Below are 16,326 nucleotides of genomic sequence, written 5' to 3'. Positions count from 1 at the left end.
CGACGAGCAGCCTGCAGCTCTGTCCCATGCTCTGTCTCAACTGGGCAGCCCCTGCCCCAGCCCCACCACGGGGGCCTTGTTCTGCCCCTGTCCCCGACAGATTTACCAGCCAAATGCTGCTCTCCAAGTTGCTGGGCTGCATATTGGCAATCGGTTTGGTATTGACTGATATGTCTGGTTAATTGGCTATTGGTATTGGACAAAAAAAAATTTATTGTTGCAGCCCTAATACTAAAAAAGTGTAATGCTTAGAATCTATTAAAATACATCTGGTATCCACTTTGCTAAAGATTTCCTGTATGAAACAGGAGATCACATTGTTAAAGCTGAATGAGTGAGTGACTTTGGATATACTTTAATTAAATAGTGTCTTTAAATAGCAAAGTCAGTTGCATATTAAAATGTGAATCATAAACTATCACCTAGAAAATATAGTCATAAAAGAAAATTGCTCCCATTTTGGTCACCCCTGTAGCTTGAAGTTCAAAAGGCAGTGGTGTGTTTTTGAAAGAGGTGTTAAATGCATCAAAGAAGATTAAATCATATTTGATATTTTTTTTATGCCTTCTTGCATTATGAGCAGTGAAAGAAGGAGAAAAGCCACGCAAGGACATGCTGGTGAAGTGCAGTGTTATAAACTCTTCCTTCTTGAAGTTTCAGCTTCTTGAATCTTATGATTACAACTTGCATTTAAAAGCTCTCCCACCTCCAGAGGAAAGATTTAAAAATGTGATCATAAAGTCTAAAAATTAGATAACAAGTAAAAAGAACCTAAAATTTATTTACGGAAATGAGATGGGGGCATTTGCTAATGCATGATTTTTGCAGCCTTTGAGGACTGGCAGTACTAGAAATATATGAAAAATACAGAGGGATTTCAAGAGAGAAATTGGTAAATTCACTGTATCAGTGTTCATAAAAATATTTGAGAATTTGATTTTGATGATTAAATCAGAATCCTGGTATGTTGGACTTTGTTCTCTAGTCTGCCCTAGAACTTCCACACAATGATTTTCAACAACAGAGATTTTGTGAGCAGTAGCTTAAGAAATGCCAATTGTAACTGAAAGTTTATTTTTCAAAGTAATTTTAGTTTATTCATGCAGAACTGTGCCTACCTTTGGAACTTTCAGACTGCAGGGCTGAGCAAACGAGGGTTCGCTTTTTTTTTGCTTTGTTTATGCATGGAATGGTAAGGGATTCTGCACTCTGAACTTTCTAACTAACATCTATTTTGGTGGTATATAATAATAGTTAAATAAGATACTTTTAACATGCTGCAATCTAATTTGATGTTCTTTGGATGAAGTATGACAATTCTAATATGGTTCTAACTGGTACTTTGTACTTGACTGTTTTTTCTAAAATGTTGCCTGTCCCATGATTCAGATTTTTTTTTTCTTTTTCCAGACTCACTTTTTGTTTGTCCGAAACCATGCAAATCATAGTAGAGGAGCTACTCTGTACATAGTAAGTACATGTAGTGGTTTGAATTCTATTTTTTCCAAGTCCTGGAAATGAGAAAGTCCAGTTAAAAGGGTCTTTTGTTTTTCCCGATTTGTTTATATTTTCCCTTGATCACCCTTACATTTAGGTATTTTATTTCAGTGTGGGGGGCAAAGGTATATCTGACATGGTGTACATGGTTAGATTGGAATGATAGAATAGAAAAATACTGTTTGGTTGTTGGTCAGTGGAGGGGCATTCATAGGGCTTTTGTTCATATTATTGTGTAGAAATAATAGTATGGTATCTTTGTTGCTTTATTTTAAGACAATGTTATATATAAGCCAGAAAAGGAGGAAAAATGGCATGTTATTATCTCAGGTTAAGTTATGCTTAGCTGAGAATTAGTTGTATAGCCTTCATGGCTAATATAAGATTTGAGTTTTAACTGGATTTGAACAAACTGCCTGAGTTTCATCCTTAGTATGTTTTAGAAGTTAGTTTGCCTGCTCTTAGTCAATGAGAGCCATAATATGGGCTCTTTTTGGATCCTTTGTTGTCCCTGAAGTTCCAAGTGGCTTTGTTAGCCAGTTTGTTCATGGCTTTGATATCTTCTGTAACTGATTATTCTGATACAGATATCAATACAGGCCTTGTGGATAAAGTGGCAGAATAGGACATGGGAGACTTAGAGCCCTGACAGATAGTACATTTATGGTGTAATTAACATGTTAATTGCAGCAAAAATAGCTATGTGCCACATGTTTAGCCAACTTATGGCACAAAGCGGCACACGAGCCACAAACATGTTCCACATTTTAATGAGGAATATCTTTTTGGCGGTTTGTATCCTGCCTTAAATCGCATGTGTAGCATTTGTCCCATACCCAGGGCTGCCTGTGCTTGATCTGGACTCCCAGCTGATCACTGGGATTTGGCACGGGGCACCCTGGCACAGGTAGCCCTGGGTCCCTATTTGGCCCTGGCAGTTGTACAATTAGGGTCAATTTTATACCTCCATTTCAAATATTGCCTGTCTTGCTACAGCTATGGCATAGAAAGGCACGTGAATTTTGGGATGAGGCAAAACAAATGCTCAGATAGCAATTACTCCATTATTTTGAACATTTGCCAGGGGCCCTGGGTTCTAGTCCCACTCTTTCTACTGGCCTCTTAAGTAATCTTCTGAAAGACACCTCACCTCCTTGGTCCTCTGTTTCCTTTCCTGAAAAACAGAAATAATGATATTGATCTCTCTAAAGCACTTCTGGTCTGCAGATGAAAAGTGGTGCATAGGTCCTTCTGGTCCAGCTAATGCCCCCATTTGAAGATATGGGAGCCTGCATAGAATGCAATGAGTGGTTTGCTTGGCTGTTTTATTAACTAAAGAACCAGAATGTAAATGTGAAGGCCTGTTGCATATAAACTAATTTTTGTAATACTTTTATAAAATGATAGATGTTCCAGAGATGTTGAATATGTTTTAACATTTTTAAATATAGCATTGTCATAAAGATAAGATTGATAATAGACACTTAGTAATGCACCATATGAAGTTAGTATATACTTAATACTAGTATAGCAAGTTAAATTTGATAATTGGAACTTTCCTGACTTGTCTCTAAAAGCCTGAGGCTTTGCATTTATCCTTAGACTCAGGATTTTTGGTAATGTGTGGTTTTTTTTTTTTTCCTATTCAGGCGTGGGTTTTCCTTATCTTTGGATAAAAGCCTCCTAAATTAATTTACTGTACAAAGTGAAGTCCAGGTCTCTGTGTGGAACTTGCACTCTCTTCTGAGTGGCCACTAAAGGCTTAGTACCTTAGTACCTTTGATTCTGAAGAATCAATCTTCTCCCATAGAAAATAGGCACTTAATGTGGGTATATGAGAGACCATTAAAATAGGCAGACAGGAAAAGAGGTCACTTTTTTCTTTTTCTTTCAAAGCCACTATTTTTTTTTGTAACGGACTAGTTTAATGTTCTGGCAGTGAACAAAGATAGCTTGTTGTAAATGTGCAGCAGTAATTAAAATCTACAGTTATACATAACTGTATAAACCTTATTCTCTCTAAAATTTACCAAAATCTACACATAAGAACTCTGCATAAAATATCTGATAATCATGTCTGGGTCCAAAGAGAGGATCCAACTTCATGCAGCCAGGAGATAAAGATTTAGGTGATTGGAGATTGTGGTGGTGGGGGTAGTTCTTCATATGATCCTTGATATTGAATATTCAACAACTTGAAAGAATGTCCATACTGGAAAATAGTCTAACTTTGCTTGTACCAGCCTGAAGGAAGGTTCTAAATCTTGTAGAGAGGGGAGGGAATAAAGTACACAGTTTTACCTATATCAGGTGGTTCTTACTCCAAGCGCCTTTTCAGACAGGACAGGGGTTGTCAACTGGGGTATGCGTACCCCCTGGGGTACTTGAAGGCCCCAGGGGGTACATGGGCAGGTGGGGATGGAGTGCTGCCACATAGGCACCGCCTACCTACCCGGATGCAGGGGGGCAGGGGAAGCTCGCACGTGGTGGCTGCCACTGCTCCACGTTCGGCCGCATGTGCCAATACCTCCCCCCCCACTCCTGTGCACCCCTCGCTCCACATCTAGCCACCAGGGATACACTGCTTCATGTCTGGCTGCCAGGGGTATTATTAATTCAAAAGGTTGAAAACCCCTGAGATAGTAAATGAAGTTTCAGTAGTCGAGGTACAAGAATGGGATGATGCTGGAAAAAAATTGATTATGCAGCTATGTCTTGATGGATTATAACCGTGTGACCTAGTTTATAGTAATTTATAGTAATTTTGCACTGTCACTTAGAATCAGAAACTATGCTAGAGGATCCAAAATATGTACATATATTTGAAAGAAGCACTGAAATTAAAGTGGAAATCAACCTATGAGCCTTCTCCTGTAGATTTAAATATTAGCTGAGATGCTAATTAAAATCATAAACCATCTAGATTCAATATAAACAAGACAATAAATATGGCATCTGAAAGGGAAGATTGTGCTAATTGTTTGGACAGTGTGGTGATAAATGCAGCAGAAAATAGGATAAAAGGTTCTTCAAACACTTACCTATAATAGTACAGCTTGCTTTCCTGCATATCAGGGAGGGAGTTCAATTTGAGTGAGGTGTGCTGAAAGCTTCACTCTGCTGTTACCAGAACATCACTGAAGTTTTTAAAGGTAATAAGTGACAATTTTCCAATGCAAAATCATTTTTGGATTTGGAAAAAAAAAAAAAAGGGAATTCTTCAGAGACGTTAATCAGCACTAAAGAAGAATTGGCTGTTTCTTAGTTGGGAATGATCATGAATTGATTACATTTATTTTCAAGCAGAATGTAGTTCAGACCAGTAAGTGTTTGCTTACACACTCTCTTGATATAAAATGTCCAGTTTCACAAACCTGAAAACAGCTGAGCCAAATGAGCTATGATAAAATTTAAACAAAAGTGTAATTGATAACTGAGAACTATTAAAAACCTTTAGCTATCCGTACACCTCAATTAATAGCCATAGTCCTGGCCTAGAGGTAGAGGTGTAGACAGTTTATAAGAATAAAACTCCATGTATAATAAATAGATGGAAGAAATAGAAAGTTTACTTATAGATTTGAATTTATATTAATTATTAAGAATTTCAGAATACTTGCAAGAGAAACAAAAGGACACAAAAAGAAATCTATTGCCAGTAAAGTTAAAGACAATGAGACAAATTTTCCAAGTATATTAGAGGTATTGACCTATTGTTCGAAAGGTAAATTATTTATCAGCAATGCAGGAAGGACAGGAGTGCTCAGTATATTTTATATTTGGAAATAGCCAGAATATTTATTCTTCATCCTATGATGATTATGTTGTAATTATAATATTATAATGCATTTTTCATTAGTAGCAAAGAGGATGCTGAAGAGCAGTTACTTAAGCTAAAAATCTTTACCGCCGTTTGTTAAGAGTTGGCTGGTAGAGAAAGAGGGAGCCAATGGGTAACAAGGCAATAAATAACATGCTGATTATTCAAGATTTTGTTTTGTTTACATCAGAAGGACAGTTCTTTATTTTTGATAAATTCTGCAGCATTACCTGAATCTTCTAATAAGTGTCAGTTACTTTATAAAAAAAATTATGGTAGAGTATATATTCAGAATATTAAAATAAAGCTTAAAGGATTTTTATGAAAGGATTGTATGAGCAGTGTCCAGGGATCAAAATATTACAAAAATAAGTTCCATGCCACTTATTTTATTATGAGATTTGGCACTTATTTGGCTTTAGAGAATTGGCAAGGACTCTGGACCTCAAGTTTTAGAAAGCATTTGTGGTTAAATATTGGAGGGCTGACTCACTATTTAAACCATTTCAGGCCAGGCATCTGTTTCAAGAATTAAGACTAGATTCCTCTCCTTTTTCAGCCACACTGCTTGACTTTTACTGTAACCTTCTGCTCCATTTCCCCTAATTCCTACCTCTTCTCCCTCTCACTAACTAAAATGCTGCTTCTGACATATAATAGAAACCTTTGCCCTGTGCTAGCCATGTTGTGCAGTTCTCGGATCCCATCATTGTCTGTGCTTACTGCCAAAAACACATGCTCATGAGCGTATTTGAAAAGGATCAAGAATTTCCAAACTAAAATATATTTAATACAAAGCTTTTAATTGATCATTTAAAGCTACCTTTGGAATTATGCACTTGGATTGCTACTTTCAGAAAGATGTAGTTAAAATGACAAGAAGCAGAAAACCATTAATCCTCTAGATTAAACATACAGAGGAATTCTTTATTGAGGGAAAAAAAATCTGTAGGTTTGGATTGGCTACTAAAGAAGCTAGTAGGGGAGATAAAAAATCTATTTATTTGGAAGGTTTAATTGCTACAAAGGGAAAATAATGGTTCAGAGTGGGTGCAGATGAGTAACAAGGAACAGTGGCTGAAATCCACAAAAGGTCTTAGCTGAGTTGGAGGCATGGATACACACAGCATTTAGAATAGTTTTTAATGTGACTTAAACCTAGAATGGACAAATATATAAGCCTGTCAACCTGATTTAAACCTTCCTGGAACCACTGAAAAGTATAACTGGAAAATAAAATACTATTTTTGAACTAGTTCACTATGAACCGATTCTGTGTTATTTGTGGATACGTAGCATTCCATGATACAGATTAGGTGTGTCCTCCAGGCATCCCACACTGCATCACTCTTTCCCTCCTCCCTCTCCCCTGCTCTTCCCACCCCCACTGCAGCAACTGGCTCTAATAGGCAGCTGCAACTCCGCTGCCATCTTTGTGTCCCTATTTGTTGGCACTTTTTATCAATGCTTGTTCAGTAAAATCATTCTTTCTGCCAGCTGTGTCCTCATTCCCTACTTGATCTTGGCCCCTCATCATGTACTACTTCCCCTTGCAGTCTCTGGAAATCTAAAAATGGAGTCCAAATACCACCCCCCTCCCCTTGTGAGTATCTCAGATCAGGCAAATGGTACAGAATTTGATCAATTGCAAGCTACTGGACTTTACTGAGCTCCTGTTTAGGAGAGAAGCAAAAGCAGAAAAATAGAAGCACCCCTAGCCACAGGTTATGTACCTCCTGGAAGCCCCAGAACATGGGTGCAAGTACTTCTACTCTCCCTTTGCCCACCCACACCCACTGTGAGGCATGTGAACTAAGTGCTCACTCCTATCCCATGGTTAGAGCCACAACACTTCACACAGTGACATTTTGGAATGGTTCATTTATTCCTGTCTCTACCCTTTAGGCATCTCTAAGAGTGAGATCTTCAACTACCCCCCCATTCCCCCCTTCCCCAACCAAGTCTACAGGTATGTCTGTTTTTATCAGTAAGACTCTTTCCATACCTAAGGTTCTGCTTCTGCACATGCCCACAACTGCCACTATTGAGAAAGGGATAAGCAGTTTGGCACCTATGTTATCTAACCCTCCTTACAATAACCTTCTCACTTAAATCTCCTTTAACAGCCCAACCAGTAGGTGTCCATGTGTTCACAAATGCACGGACACACATCTGGAAGAGCCCAACCAGTAGGGGCCTGTGCATGTGTGTGCTCACACGTACACAGAAAACCGCTTGAAAAGCCACCCCCCCCCCCCAACAAACCACTGGCTGTTTCCGTTCAGTAAAATGGCTGGAGCTGGAGACCTATCCTTTTCATACACTTTTTCAGTGTTGGAGCGCTTGCACATAATGTGGCAGTCCTGTGCTGGCAGGGGGGGTTAGCCCACATCTTTTGCTCCTAGTCAAATGTTCTAACTATAAAGTATGGCCTGTTCTGCAGTGAGCATGTTCTTCACGTTCCCTGTTGAATATACTTTTTGTGAAGTGATATTCTTCAGGATTCATGTGGGTCAGAGAGGAAGAGGAGGTAGTATGCTTCTGTTCTAGTGATTAAGGCATTCGGGGAAGGAGCAGTGGTTTTGCTGCTATGTACAACACCAGCCAGAGACATACTGGAATAACACATCTAGTTCTGGTTTCAGCTCTTCCAAAACTGTTTTGAAAAACGGAAGATGTACAAAATAATCATAAAAATAATGTTCAGGCTAAATAAAGTGCCTTATAGTGAGATTCAAAGAGCCCAATTTGCTTAACTCATCACAAAGAGAAAAAAAATCACAATTTCGCTTCAAAATGATTACCTTCACAGGGAGAAAATTCCAGGGTCTGGAGTTTTCTTGAATCTTGCAGACAAGACGCATATATTAAAAATAAATGAATAAATAATTAGAAACTTTAAAGACAAATTTAAAGGAGAAATATAGCACAAAGAAGTTCTTGTATTTTAAAGGAAAATGTTAAAATTGTATTTATACTTTTTTGTACTTTATTGCATTTCATTCTTTTTGTTGTTTAAATGCAATTTCATTTCAAGATAAAATGTCATAGTTCTTAGTTTGCACTCCCCCCTATACTTTCTCAAGATTTGTCCAGGGTTTTGTGTAATATGCCTTTTTACTTCAATTACTAGTTCTGGGGGAGAATAGTAACTGGCTAATACGTTTTAACCCAGATAAATTTCCAATTTTTCCAAACGTGATCAGCACTTCTTTGTTCCATAGATCTCTGCTATGGAACAAAAGTGCTGATCATGTTTGGAAAACTTAAATCAATCTCTGTAAGATCAGGCATTAAGAAGAAAAACTCTTCCGAATTTGAGGAACAAACATTTCAGTTGCCAATTTGGGTTGACTTTAAATGGACCAGCTGTCCATGTTAGGAGCAGAGGGTTGCTAAGGTTACGGTGGTTGTTTGAAGAAGAATGCAGCTGAGAGGGCAAGTTCTTGATGTGTGAGCTGAGGGAAGGAATTTGGTGTGATCATGCATCAGCCCTCCTAATCACAAGTTCAAAGAGGGCTGTGTGGGCGGTGTGTAGAAACTACAAGTCTGTGTGCTGGCGCTTGTGTGTGGTTACAATAGTTTTGTTTTCCTAGGAGCCAGAGGGCTTACAGTTTAGCTTGAAAATGCCAAGTTTTTTGTTTTGGGATGGATTTGTGGGGAGAAAGGAGCTTAAGCATTCAAATACAGTGCTGAATTTAGTTAGAAAGTATTTAATAGAAATATTATAGCTAAAATTTCCTTGCTGGCAAATAAAGTTAGATTGCATTTCTGGACCTTTGGTCCTACCACTCTGAGTTTTGAATGTATTCTGTTTTCATAATTGCCAGCAATAACAGCAGTCAAAACTCTCTTTCCCAGCATGTTTAGTTTCTATTTGAATCTCTTTTATTGTAGTTCTGCTTCAACTGAATATTGGCAGCACTCGGATATGTCCTCCGATGAATTGTGGAGAGTGCTAGGTTCTGTGCTTTAGTGTTCCCAGCAATGAAGGCCTGCTCATCTACTAACCCAAGGTGCAAAGGTGGCTATAAACAGATATTGTATTTTAGGTTGCCCCTGATTGATCCACATTAAAACATGTTACAAAATAGGAACAGTATATCTCTTTACTTGCTACCCTATGGCCATCCTGAGAGCCCGCAGCCTAATGGACTTATCCCTGGAATGACTGGAAATTAACCTGAACCATCTGCTGTTAATTTACAGACCAGGTAAATTGTCCCAGAAAGCGTTAGTATATCTTATCTCACATACTTCACAGGTACTTAAAGTGGGGAAAATGGACCAATAGTCTGTAGGATCCCAGAACAAAAGGTTTTTCTTCCCAGAGAAGTCCATAGTCTGTTTGCACTCTAGAGGCGATGGGTGTTTTAAGTGCAGGTAGTACCTGTCAAAAGAAGGTATAAAGAGGGCCTTTAGTATAAAAAGTTGGGAAAACAGCATCTTTAAATTATAATCCATCTAACACTTTATAGGTACTGTGAAGAAGGCACAGCTTGTAATAAGCTGAAGTTGAATAAGTGGACAGGGTTGTCACATAGTTCTGTTTGCAAGCTGAAATGGAGTTTGTGGTCATGGAAGCATATGTTCCTGTTGTGAGATTATTCTGGGATAAATTAAGGTGTAGCCAGTGCAAACCACAAACAGTTACTATATCTCCTATATGGCAATTGTTGTGGCAAACTGAATTGTGAGTTGTTCAAAAGAAATGTTTGGAATGAAGATCTCAGTCCATGAGTTGTGGACTATCTCAGAGATGGGCAATTATGTGGACTGAAGTGCCACACAAGAAGTTTTGGTGAGCTGTTCAGCACTGGTGGTGGGGGGAGAGAAGAGATGCCATTTGATCCTATCCAGCTGGGAGCTTGAGGAGGGAGGGCTGTGCCCCGTGCTGCTCCCATCTGCTGCAGCCAGGGCTGGGTCAGCTGGTGTAGTGCAGACTCTCCACCCCCTATCTCTCTTCCAGCTTCCTGTTGGTGTTGTGCAGTCCTGGTACTGAAGCTGTTAGCAACAACTGGGCCTTCACAGGACAGGGTGTGATGCAGCATACTGCGTAGGTTCCCACCTACTAAGGTGAGCTCCTGCCCTCCCTGGCAGCTGGCAGGCCAGATGAGACCAGTTGTTGGGCTGGATATGGTCCCCGGGCCATGTTTTACCTACCCCTGGACTATCCAGTCTTAACCCCTTTTCCCCCCTGTTTTTTACAGAAATATTTTTCATTAAGTATATAAGAACATTTAGGATTGAATTATGTTTCTTACATGTTCTTTTAAGTACTTTTGCAACACAAGAGTTCAGTGTTTATTGAACTAGGTTAAATAAACTAGGTGTGATTAAAGAATGGCTATCTTAATATGACAAAATATGAGAGTTGGAGATTAAAAAGAGCACAAGGAATGTCAACTGAACTGAATCAATTGCATTTAATATTATTCTATAAATAAACATATATTTTAAAAAACAAGAGCAAGCTGATCAAGAGCTCGGTATCCAGTCAGCATGTGTGCATGCTCTACACAAGAGATTTGAGCTGGCTGTGGGGAAACCTGGCTCCTACTCTGAAGTGTGGGTGAGTTCCAGGTTGATTCTGAGCATTTTTTCACATGCTTATCTAACCTTAAAAAGCCCAGGTTATGAGGCTTTTTTACCCGAGAAAATCCAAAAGCAGACAAGTATGTTTAGTCTTCTGCTTGGTGGTACTACAGTCAGTATGCTTTTTAAGCTGAATAGAACAAGCAAATCAGCCACCTAAAGTCATTTAAAGAATTTTTATTACACATACAAAGTTAGAGTTCAGAAAGAAGATCATGGCTTTCACTTTGAGTGTTAATAGAAGCTTTTTGGAGAAACAGTGTGGAGGGATGGGCCAGCTTAAAGATCTGATAGGTTACATTCTTCGTTCAGTGACTTCTGTGTTTTCTTGGGTTTTTAATTCCTTGGTATGCCAATGTTGTTGAGTCATAGAGGAGTAGGGCTGAAAGGGACCTCTAGAGGTCAACTAGTCCAGTGGTTCTAAATCTTCTTTGTACCAGGATCCATTTGTAAACATTGACCAGTACCCCTGACCCTCTGCCCTCTGCCTCCCCCCCGCCCCCACCCAGTGTGTGGAGTATGGGGTGCCCCAAGCATCCCCTCCCAGGCTGGAACTCTACCAGCCTACAAAGGAAAAGCCATGGTTTCCCTCATTTTTCTCTTTTAAAGGAGAATCCATTTTTAAAGTTTGTTGATACATTTTTAAAGCTTGTTTGCAACCCTTCCATATATTCTTGCGACCTCCTTTTGGGTTGTGACCCACGGGTTGAGAAATGCTGATCTAGTCCAGCCCCCTCCCTGAGGCAGGATCAGCCCTATCCAAACCATCCCATACAACCGTAGTCTAAAATCTACATAAGACCACCATCAACTCTGACGCAGCATAGACCTAACACCCTAACTTGCCACAGGTAAAGGTGAGGAACCACGGCAGCTGATGTCTTGCTTCTGTAAAATGTTGTTGCCCATCCTTATTAAAGAAGTGGAGCCTCTGTGAGAGAGGAATACTCCTGCTAGGGAGGGGTGGCTCTCTGCCACTGTGTATACCCCCTCAGAGAGGCATGGGGGGGCATGTGCCCCCCACACTTGTGCACGTGGTAGATGCAAGCTGCTCACTGGGGGCTTGGGGCTGTCCACTCTGCTGCCTTTGCCTTGTGCCCTCTGCCTGCCCTGCAGCAGTGGGGGTGGTAAGTTGTGCCTCCCACTTCTGGGCAGGCAGGGGATGCATGGCCAGCATGGGGTCCCTGGGGCAAAGGCAGCAGAGTGGAGAACTCCAAGCCTACAACAGGCAGCTGCATTTGCACTTACACAGCTCAGCTCCACTCCAGTTAAAAGCATCCCTGCACTTAAAAATGGTGGTGGCGGTGCTTGACCTAAAGTTTATTAGACAGGCTTTAGTTCAAGTGCCCCCTCCACCATTTTTAAGCACCAGGATGCTGATTTCCTGAATGAGCTGCCTGGGGCTCTGTCCTGCTTGCTGCCTTGGCCCTGGGTCCCATTCACTGCCCTGGTTGGGCAGTGTCTCTTACCCCACTTCCTCCCTCACTGTGGGGGCCTCTATCTGCCCCCACCTCCACACCCCATCACAGACTTACCTGCAGGGAACTGCTCTCTGTGCTGCCTGGCTGTGTGCCTGTAAATTGGTTATCGGATTGGTAATTGGCCAATATGGCTGGTTAATAATTGGCTATTGGTATGAGCCAATAAATTCTCTATCGGTGCACCCCTAGTTCTTGCTATTTCCTGATGCATGTACTTGGTGACCTGCCCATTGCCTGTATTGTTGACTGGGGATAGGCAAATTAGCTAATTAACTCGCTTGCCCAGCAAATGAAAGTGGTAGAGTTAGGAGCCTACTCTTACCAAGTTTAAACATATGGCCTGGTTTTAACCTGGCAACAAAGGGACTTGAATAAGAGTGACTCAGTGTTAGATTGAAAACCATAAGACTATGTTGTTATAACAGTATTAAATAACAAGCAATGATGAACAACATCAAATACAGAATTAATCAACGGTGAAGGAACAAACTAAAGAAGTACAGAGGAGAGAGAAGGCTAGAGAGCAAATCTTCTCTCAGTCCATGTTCATAACAATGTAGTGGTTGCAGGCACGGGCTTATTTTTACAAGGGCTCTCAGGCTGCCTCAGCCACAATAGTTAGAGTGTCAGTAACTGTTATCTTCCTCCTCCCTAGCAGAAGTATACTTTCACACGGAGGCTCCACTCTAATAAGGATGGGTGATACTTTACTCTCCTGAGGGTGGTGGTAGTCAGCAACTGGTGTTTAGCTGGTCTGGGATTAACTCCAGTGTCCTCTGGGAAGCTTTGTCCGCATCCAGAGGGAACGTATTTTTCCTCGATTAAAATGAATCACCACTAATAGATACAGTCAGTCCTCAGATTTATGACACAATTGATTCCTGAAAACTATATCTTAAGTCGAAACGCTGTAACTTGGAACTGATTTTCCCCATAGGAAACAATGTTATAAATGGGGGATTGGTTCCTGAACCAAGGCCCTATACCCTATTTTCACCAAAAATAGCCCAGAATTTTGTACTCAATCAATTATAGATGAGTAATATAGCTACATTAATGTATTTATATTGCAAATAGCAATCATATTGATTTGGAAGGACTTCTTTGAGGTGACCTTGCTGGACTTTTTGAAGGGTTCTTGGCTGGAGTCTTCTCAGGAGTCCTGGCTGTAGGTTTTTCTGGAGTCTTGTCTGCTTTCTTAAAGGAAGTGTCCAAGGAAGTTTGGACAGATACTCTCTAGGGAGATGGGTGACACAGCAAACTTTTGTTCTGGCGTTGCGTCGCATCAAGCGTTGTAAAGTCGAAACTGACATCAAAAAGTTGAAACGGTCCAGTGCTGTTTCACATGATCAGTGATTTGGATGCGGGGGTGAAGCTGGCCAAGTTTGCAGATGACACCAGGTTATGGGAAAGCATGGTCGTGCTTGAAGATAGGCTGCAGATACAGGCTGGCAAGTTGGGTGGATCGGAATCAAATGAAGTTTAACCTGGAGAAATGTAAAGTGCTCCACCTGGGATCAAATAACCCCCTGCACACTTACAGGCTTGGCAACACAATCTGACCAGGACTACAAAATGAAAGAGACCTGGGTGTAATAATTGATGACAATGTGAACATGAGCCGGCAGTGCGACGCTATAGTCAGCAGGGCAAATAATACTTTGGTGTGCGTCAATTAATGCATTTCCAGCAAAACCAAGGATGATTTTTCTATTCTACTTGTCATTGATGAGACCGCAGATGGAGTACTGATTCCAGTTCTGGGCTCTCCACTTCAACAAGGATGTGGAAAAGCTCAAGAGAGTCCAGAGAAGGGCCCACCCATATGATCAGAGACTTGAACAGCAAGCCATACAAGGTAAGGCTGAGGGACCTGGGACTCTTCAGCTTGAAAAAGAGAAGGCTGAGGGGGGACTTGGTAGCAGCTTACCACTACATCAGGGGCATACATCAAGGGCTTGGTGAACAACTGTTCACCTGGGCAGCCTTGGGAAAACAAGGAGCAATGGTCATAAACTCGTGGAAGACTGCTTAAGGCTCAATATTAGGGAAAACTTCTTCACAGATAGGCTATCCAGACTATGGAATAAGCTCCCTCCAGAGGTGGTGCAATTACCTACCTTGGAGATCTTCAGGAGGAGACTAGATGGTCACCTTGCTGGGGTCACTTGACCCCAGTTGTCTTTCCTGCTTGGTGCAGGGGGGCTGGATGATCTTCTGTGGTCCCTTCCATCCTACAGTCTATAAATCTCGTACTCACACTTACACTCACTATTACCCTCTCGCACACAATTGTACTTGCGCACAGAAGCTCAGGCTCAGATTCTTTAATAGACTTGTAGTCGTACCACTTTTCTGTACCAGTTATACTGTTAAGTCTTATGCCAATCATTCCTTTGACCCACGGGTACATTTGTCAATCATTCCTTTAATACACAGATATATATCTTTCAAGCTTTATTCAGTCATGGTGTTAATCACCTCAGGAGGTAAATGTCATGTCTTTCTCAGTTTTGGCCCCAGAGCCTAGTTGTCACTTGTGCACCAACTGGTAATGTTCAAAACTCTTAAATTGGGATATTGTTCAAAAGTTCAGACCTTCTCGAACCTACTGATCCTGCACAACTTTTTTAACCTAAGTAACACAACCAAAGCTATGGACTCTGTGATCTAGAGTAACAGTATTCCTGCCTTTTTGCATCTGAGGCATTTTAGAAGTTCCTTGTGCAGCCATGTTGATCTCTTGCCATTCTTGTGCGTCAGGACAGTTTTTTTTTTTTTTTTCTTGGGCTTCTAATACTGTGCCCCTTAGAAGCTCCCAGACTTCCTGGGTGCTTTTATCCTTCGATCTGTCTTCCCATGACACCGTGGCGATTAGCTCCTTGAACTGGATGAATTTCATGTTTTTGGAAATATGTCCTAATTTTGTGATGTCACGCTTTCCCTGTCTCAGAATCTGGAATTCTATTGCATTATGATTGCTTCCTCACAAGTTACCCATCACCTTCACATCTTCCACCAGTTCTTCCCTGTTTGGTCAAGACAAGATCCAAGATAGATGATCCCCTAGTTGTATCGTTCACTTTGTGGAACAGAAATTTGTTTTCCACACAAGTTAGGAACTGGCTTGGCATTTTAGGTTTGGCTGCATTGTTATTCCATCAGATGTCCAGGAAATTCAAGTGTCCCATCAGTACCATCTCATAGCTTGTGCATAGATTTGTCACTTGCATGAAGAGTGCTTCATCCACCTCCTCTTCCTATTAGGTGATCCCCTGCCCTCCATAAATGCTGACCTCGTGAAGGAACACCTTGAGAGGCTGGATACCTTCAAGTCAGCCGACCCTGACAATCTACACCCCAGGGTACTCAAGGAGCTGGAGAGCATCATAGCCTAACCTCTGGCATGGATCTTTGAAAACTCCTGGTGCTCTGGTGTAGTGCCTGAGGACTGGAAGAAGGCCAATCTTCAAGAAAGAGAGGAAAGTGGATCCGGCTAACTATAGGCCCATCAGCCTGACTTAGAGAAGTTTATTAAAGAGGCCATCCTTAGTGGACTGGCTGATGACAACATCCTAAGGGATAGCCAGCACAGGGTTGTTGCGGGTAGAACTTGCTTGACCAATCTCATTTCCTTCTACGACCAGGTGACCTATCACCTGGACAAGGGAGAAGAGATTGATGTCATATATCTTGACTTCAAAAAAGCCTTCGATCTGGTATCCCATGATCACCTCTTCGTGACACTGGCCAGTTGTGGCCTTGGGTCCACCATGATCTGCTGGCTGGGAAATTGGCTCCATGGTCAGACCCAGAGGGTTGTAATTGATGGCAGTCACTCATCATGGTGCCCTGTGACCAGTGGGTTCCCCCAAGGCTCTGTCCTTGGACCCATATTGTTCAACATCTTCATTAATGATGTGGACATTGGAG

General features: G+C 41.1%; 1 protein-coding gene across 4 annotated transcripts in view; it reads left to right on the top strand.

The window, feature by feature from the left end:
• The window catches only part of FRS2 (fibroblast growth factor receptor substrate 2), an 86,522-nt gene that overhangs the window by 46,047 nt on the left and 24,149 nt on the right, over nt 1-16,326 (top strand). For 2 of the 4 annotated variants that reach the window (XM_019543231.1, XM_019543230.1), the window contains one exon: nt 1,411-1,470. The exons of the other annotated variants lie outside the window; for them this stretch is intronic. The gene's annotated coding sequence lies outside the window, so the exon portion shown is untranslated. The remainder of the gene's footprint in view (nt 1-1,410; nt 1,471-16,326) is intronic. 4 annotated transcript variants of the gene reach the window in all.

Source organism: Crocodylus porosus, unplaced genomic scaffold (assembly GCF_001723895.1).
Source record: "Crocodylus porosus isolate Cpor-Errol unplaced genomic scaffold, CroPor_comp1, whole genome shotgun sequence".
NCBI classification, from domain to species: domain Eukaryota; kingdom Metazoa; phylum Chordata; order Crocodylia; family Crocodylidae; genus Crocodylus; species Crocodylus porosus.
Note: the sequence above shows the minus strand (reverse complement) of the source record. Positions and strands in the feature narration are given on the sequence as shown.